The 6,644-nt window shown below is 40.7% G+C and overlaps 1 protein-coding gene across 2 annotated transcripts in view; it reads right to left on the reverse strand.

The window, feature by feature from the left end:
• The window catches only part of LOC119646143 (multidrug resistance protein homolog 49-like), a 42,507-nt gene extending 36,944 nt beyond the window's left edge, over nucleotides 1-5,563 (reverse strand). For both annotated transcript variants that reach the window (XM_038046501.1, XM_038046500.1), the window contains exon 1: nucleotides 5,480-5,563. The gene's annotated coding sequence lies outside the window, so the exon portion shown is untranslated. The remainder of the gene's footprint in view (nucleotides 1-5,479) is intronic.
• Nucleotides 5,564-6,644: the final 1,081 nt, after the last annotated feature.

The raw sequence follows: 6,644 nt of genomic DNA on the forward strand, positions 1-6,644 counted from the left end.
CCACGTGAATACCTGGCGTGTAGGCATAATCCCATTGTCTCCTTCGGCCACGGATTGATTTTGAGACCATAATCAGAGCCCCGCCATGACTGACACAGAGGTACTGATTTATTCTGAGTGCAGGCTCAGCATTCATACCAGTGGATGCAAGGCCTCCGCGGCAATTAAGGGGTACGACATCCGAGTTGTACAGCGCAACTCCACGCTTGAGCTCTGCCCGCAATATAGACATAACCGCAACCCTTGAGAAATTCCCAAATGGGACCAACCGCAAATAACCGAGCCGAGACCACATCCTCTGGAAATTCTCCTGCTGTATTGGCTTTCAGAAAACTATTCCGGTTCCCATGGTACCAGTGAATGGCTTAGCATTCATACTGGTGGATGCAAGAATTACCTAAATCTCTACCGAACTAAGGAGTATGGCACCCGTGGTGAAACGCAACACCACGCCGAGGCCCGAAGGTCTCCTCTCGCTTGAGCATAACCACAACCCCCACGAAACTCCCACTAGGGGGCCTACCGCAAATAACCTAGCTGTCCTCACATACAACGGGAGTTCACCCGAAGTATGAGAGTCCAGGGGCTGTCCCGGTTCCTATGGTACCAGTATACCCCTGGTAAGGTTTATAGGTTATAGGGTTGCCGCCCCATCTTCCTCGCCGCCACCTCTGAGCACCGAGTTGCGCTGACAGGTGGAATTGCTCCAAATATCGGAAATTCTTGTGGAAGTGGAGGCTGAACAAATTCTTCAGTTGAAATCTATTCTGAACATTCTCGCCATCTATCCGTCGCGGGTCGACAGTCGGTTGTAAGTTTTGTGTAAAACAAAACCATATTAAAATTGGTTTACTGTCTGTCTGTCTGTCCGTCACACGCATTTTTCTCAGAGACTGTCGCAGCGATTGACACCAAATTTGGTAGAAAGGTGGAAACTGTGAACGCTCACGCATACAGTGAGTTACATCCTGTTACGTCGAATTTAAGGGGGGGGGGGGGTCGCCATACATGCAAAAGGGAGGTGTAAATTTTTTTTTCATCAAATATAGTCATGTGGGGTATCAAATTAAAGGTCTCGATTAGTGCTTTTCGAAGCCGGTCTTAGTTTTGCCATTTGTTAGAAAGGTGGGGAGTGCGGGGGGTTGAAAGTGATTCTCATTCTCAGAAACTACCAAACCAAAAAATCTGAAAAAAATCAGGAGGCTGCCCCTCTATAGTGCCTGGGCTCCGAAATACCTTTCATAGTGATATCTGCACAAATAAAGTTAATAATAGTATATTACTATGATTTTTAGTAATTGACTGCAAAACCCCCGGTAAGTTCACGCTAGGACGACGAAATTTCAGAACAATATAGAGTATAACATAGAGCATGATCTTACCGAGTTTAGTGGAAATCGCACCATTACTAACAAAGTTATAATACGTCAAAGTTGTGGCTTCTTCGCAAATACAAGACTATGAATGTCAATATCATCCGAAAGTGGATATTCTCACATAATATATGCATATATTACGTGCTATGTACTAAGAAATACACAAAACCTTTCGTACCTGAGGCGTCCGACTTGTTTATATTTGCTGTTGGTTAAATTGTTGGCATTTGCTAATAATATTAAACTCAGAGTGTGAAGCGTATGAGGTTGACCATTATCAATACAGGGCTTTCCATCAAATGATTTATTTAAATCGCTTTCTAGAAAATAGAGAGCAATGGAATTTTTAGCTATATTACACGGAGCTGTCGTGCACTCGTCGCTCCCCACATCTTTTTCTTTTTCTTCCGCCTTCAGTTCACAAGCGGGGTCGGCTCGTCGTGATCGGTTTCGTCATTTTATTTTATCAAATGCCTGATCAGGATGTAATCTCGAGACCTTTAAATCCCCATCCAGCGTATCAAGCCACCATTGATTTTGCCGGCTTTTTGGTTGTTTTCCATTGCTTTCGATGTTCTGACCAATACTGGTTGTTGAATTCTGTCTGTTGTTGTTGTCTGACCACACAATCGAAAACGCCTCTCTTGTAGTTTTCCCACGATCGGTGCAAACCCATATCGATCGCGATCTTATTTCAGACGTAATCAAAACATGTCATGCCACCAGTGCAATGCAACATATATTAAATTAAATTCCTTGACAAAAAGGAAAGTAGAATTAGTTTGTTTGTTCGGACATGAATTCGGTCAGCGTAAATACGCGGACGCAACACGCAATACCATTAAAGAAATGGTCAAAGCAAACTAAAAAGAAATTACTGACAAACGTATTGGCACTTTCAGAAGAATTGATCTGCACAGCCAATATGGAAAACTGACGCGAACTGATTCCGATTTCAATGCAAATCCGTTTTCATTTAATAAATAAAAACATTAAAATTAAATTAATTCAATAATCAATGTGTTTGTATACATTTTCAATAAAAGTTTAAATTTCCTAAACTGATTTATTTGTTAAGGTAAGCAAGGTTTTATCAGATTACATACAAAGTTTCTGCCACTCTATCTATGCTATCGCAGTATCCTCCACGCGCAAATCCATTGTAGAAAAGCGCACTAAAGATGCTACAATTAGTTATATTTTACACGAGTTGAACACTATTATTGCTGTCCACTGTCCAAAGAAAAATGATGCTCTTATGTTTGCTGATATAATTATATTTCAATTTTGTGAGGCAAAAATGTAGCATCACATGATAACTGGCGCTCAGGTCATTTAGATAGCCAAGTTCAAACAACACGTGGAAACCCCACATATCTGTGAATTTGCCCTTCCTGCCATTAATGAACTCCACAGTATCCAAGGTCAAATGATGTGGAATGATGCCTTCCTTCGAGGGCCAAGTATCCTACATCCGACATGTTCGGTCATGGAAAATTTGGTGTGCACAACGGTAAACTTGAGGAGCCCATTGCGAAAACCTTAATTATTAAACCTCGGCTTCGTTGCAGGCCCCAACATCTTTCACACAAGCATTCCCAGCGAATGGTAAATCGTCCCACTGAAACTTTTCTGACAGCGGTAAGAAATGAGGTCGCTGCTCGCGCATACATCTCCTTCTTTTCCGTTTTCGTGCAAGTATTCCTATGGAAGGGACCTGCTTTGTTAAGACATTTCCAGCAGAGAGCAGACCAGTCCTCGCCCTCGCGGAAATTGTGAAAATGGACCTCAATGCATAGCACATTGCATTGTACACCACGGACGCACTGGTCTTACACCGAAGAGTCTAACGTCCAGTTGAGTCTCACCGGGGTTACTAATTTGCCCCCAAAGATTCTGCTTTCTTGCATCCGATTTCTCTGCAATTGTCACAGGGAGCTTCACATTTGTCTTCTTCTGACGTCGACATTCATTAGATTAGTTACGTTCACATCACCAATTTCGCTTTCTTCCCCCTCTTTCCCTACAAGCAATGTGACCAAAAGTGGTATTGTGTAACACAATGAAAATAAAAGTAGTGTCTAGTTTAGGACCAAGCTGCCAAATTTTTCTCAAGTAGACCGCATCCACTAGATGATAAACAGGACCGAGTCTCCCACTTGATGATCGCTTTCCAGCGCCAATTCCACTTTGTTTCTTACTAAAGATTTTAGATAGCGATCTTGAAGAAAACACAAATTTATTGGAGAAAAGTTTGCATTCTGCTAATCAATAGTGACCTTCAAAGGCCGAAAAATATGCCACATCGCGATACATTATCACGGCAAATAAAAATATCGCTACTACAAGATAATTCATATACTGCGTGATTTACAACAAGGGGCAGTTTCTACACTTTTAAACTTTAGTGGTGGTAAAGTCTTGAACTTCATCGGTTACGGTTAAGTCGCCCTATATGTTACCGGTCAGTGATCTGACTTTCTGACTACATGTACGAAAAAATCCAACGACATAGAGGTCTTCACGAACAACTGCCTAATGAAAATATTACCGTAACTTGACTACAGGGGCTTCCGGGTTCGATTGGAATCCAAAACGACTTCCATAGAAATGCGATTTCGTATCAAATGGTATAAAACTAGATATTTTTGAGAAGAACAGTTCACATTCAGTTGAAATGCAAAGCCTCAAAATCGGTTTAACACAAGTTTGTTAGTGGCTTTATTTGTTGATTTCTGATTATACATATTTGCTTTTTTAGCATTTTCTGCTGATAAAAAGTAAAAGTATCTTCACAAAGTATCAACAACAGATGTGTTATCATTGTTAACTATCCTTAAACTTCAATACAAAAATTGAATTCTCTACGCCCCAGAGCATAATGCTGCCAAGTATTCTCCTCGGGTGTAGCACATTTCCAGAAGATGCCATATCACGGTCTGATCTATAAACACAACAATTTCCTTTCAGTAATTTTGCAGCTGAAGAAGTAACTCAAACCTTCAGCTTTTAGCAAGCATCCAGAAGGTTCCCAAAAAAAACATCTTGGGTTCTAGGTCCTCAGCCAATTGTAACCTAGTGACTCCAAATAATCAAAACCTCAAATTATGTTGCTAAAACTAGAGATCCGTCTAGGATGAATTGAACATTAATAATAATTATCGTTGGCCCAACAATTCACATTGGGTTAGGGCCTTGAAGTATGTTGGAGCACTTCATTCAATATCGCAACGGTACACTAATGTAGGATGCAATGTGGTCAGCATTGCGCTCGTCCGAGATTATTACCCTGGTTTGACTCAGGCACTCTTTCGCAACCGAGTCAAATGGTATCCGGCATCCCGTCACAATAAGAAATCCTTCTGCCACCAGTGACATTTGAACCACGACCTTTCGCTACGACAGCCGAGCGCTCTAACCCCTTGAGCCATCCGGACACACATGAATTGAACATTGACTACCAAAAAGCAATTCTTCTCAGTCTCAACTAACGAAATTGTCTTTAAGTGACAACGATTAGAGCAATCCAGTCTCAGAAGGGAGAGATGCAGGTCGCAGTCATGGAGAAAACTTTTCTGGACAAAAGCAAAACCATCTGCTTCTTGACGATCAAAGAGTATTTCTTTAGCACTTTGAACAGTATTTCAGCTATTCAGCTATTCCCTCCAATTATTACATTCGGATTTCCATCGGGATCTTAATAATTATTCTTTTCATTCAACTCCCACAAAATTTATCAGTTTTCTAAGGAAATTAAAACGTAACATCATCTCCGTCATTAATAGTGATTTTATTAAGTAAATATCGATATTTCCTTGATAAAATCACTACTAGCGACGCAGACGGTGTTATGTTTTAAGTTCCTTAAACCTGTTCGCTAGAAACACCGCGCATCACACACTGATTATGGTTTTCTAACGTTTTAGAATAAATAGGGGTAACAACTCCGCAAAAATCGGAAAAGTTACAGTCCTGTACCGAGACCGTTACATTCAGTAAATTCACTTCTTCCCCTCCTCAGCGAACCTAAACCAGCTAAGAGTAAAATAGATATCTTCGGAATCACTGAATGTTTGTTGATAGAAAATATCCTTATTACTTACAGCGGTAGATATCTCCTCCACTTATACATTAACTAATCACCTCACTAGACACGTTAGCATTAACTGGAAATCTGTCAATGAAACTTTACCTCATATTTACAGAAAATCATCTAGGGCGTTAGTCTCTAGCTAGAATATCAGACCGAGCCCTAATCTTTAGGGCGGGAATTTCGTTGAATAAAAATCTTTTACTTTATGGTTTTATGGCGATAAATTCCCTCGCATCTTCAACGTTGGAGAATACGCACTAGCGAATGTCATATTTATGAAAATACAAATCCTTGATAGAAGCGTCATGTCTGTTTATGTACTTGCTAAGATCAAATTATACATAGGTACCGCTGTACGAAATCTATCCAGATCATAGTTAAAAAAATTATTTCCGTGTCTTTTCTTAACTGGTTTTAAACATACCTGGATAAAGTTTATGACAACGCATCTTAAACAAAACAAACAAGTCAGGAAATCGGGAGCTGAACACTTTAGGTATGAAAGGTTTTGTGTATTTCTTATATAAGAATATTCAAATGGACATTTGTCAGATTTGTATGCAGCTTGTAATGTTCAGCGTGATTCTGGCATTGAAAGTCTGAGATTGCAATAAATTTGTCCAAGAGAGACAACTCGCTGCAATTATACCTTTGTTAATAATAGTGCTGCTTCCAGCGAACTTGGTAGTATCATGTTGTACTGTGTAGCCTATGCTACTGCAATTTGACGATGCTAGGCTAAAATTAAGGAAGGTCTCTAGTCAATTTCTAGAAAATGTATAAACTCCCCCGTAGCCGATCCCAAATGCGGTTGTGAATGGAGGAGGGAGAGATAGCTTCAATTTGAATGCCTGTATGCCACCGCAGCGTCTCAGAGTGTAGGTGAGGAAAGTGCAAGAACTTTATAGTTTTGCAGATTACTCACTGAGGAAGCTATCACCACACTTGGCAGTTAGGTATAAAATACAAACCCAAAAATGTCGAGAGTGAGAAATTTGAGGTATGGTAACTCCCGCTGGTTGTTTGTCTAACTTGGTGACTCTGGATCGAGCTCCCGTAATGGATAGCACGGGGTCGAAACCGTTAATCGTGGGAAGGTTCGAAGTCTAGGCGCCACAATGACCAGGAGCGTTGCCCCAATTGCTGCAGCTGTTTCCATACAATCGTCGCCCACC

Source organism: Hermetia illucens, chromosome 1 (genome assembly GCF_905115235.1).
Source record: "Hermetia illucens chromosome 1, iHerIll2.2.curated.20191125, whole genome shotgun sequence".
NCBI classification, from domain to species: Eukaryota; Metazoa; Arthropoda; class Insecta; order Diptera; family Stratiomyidae; genus Hermetia; species Hermetia illucens.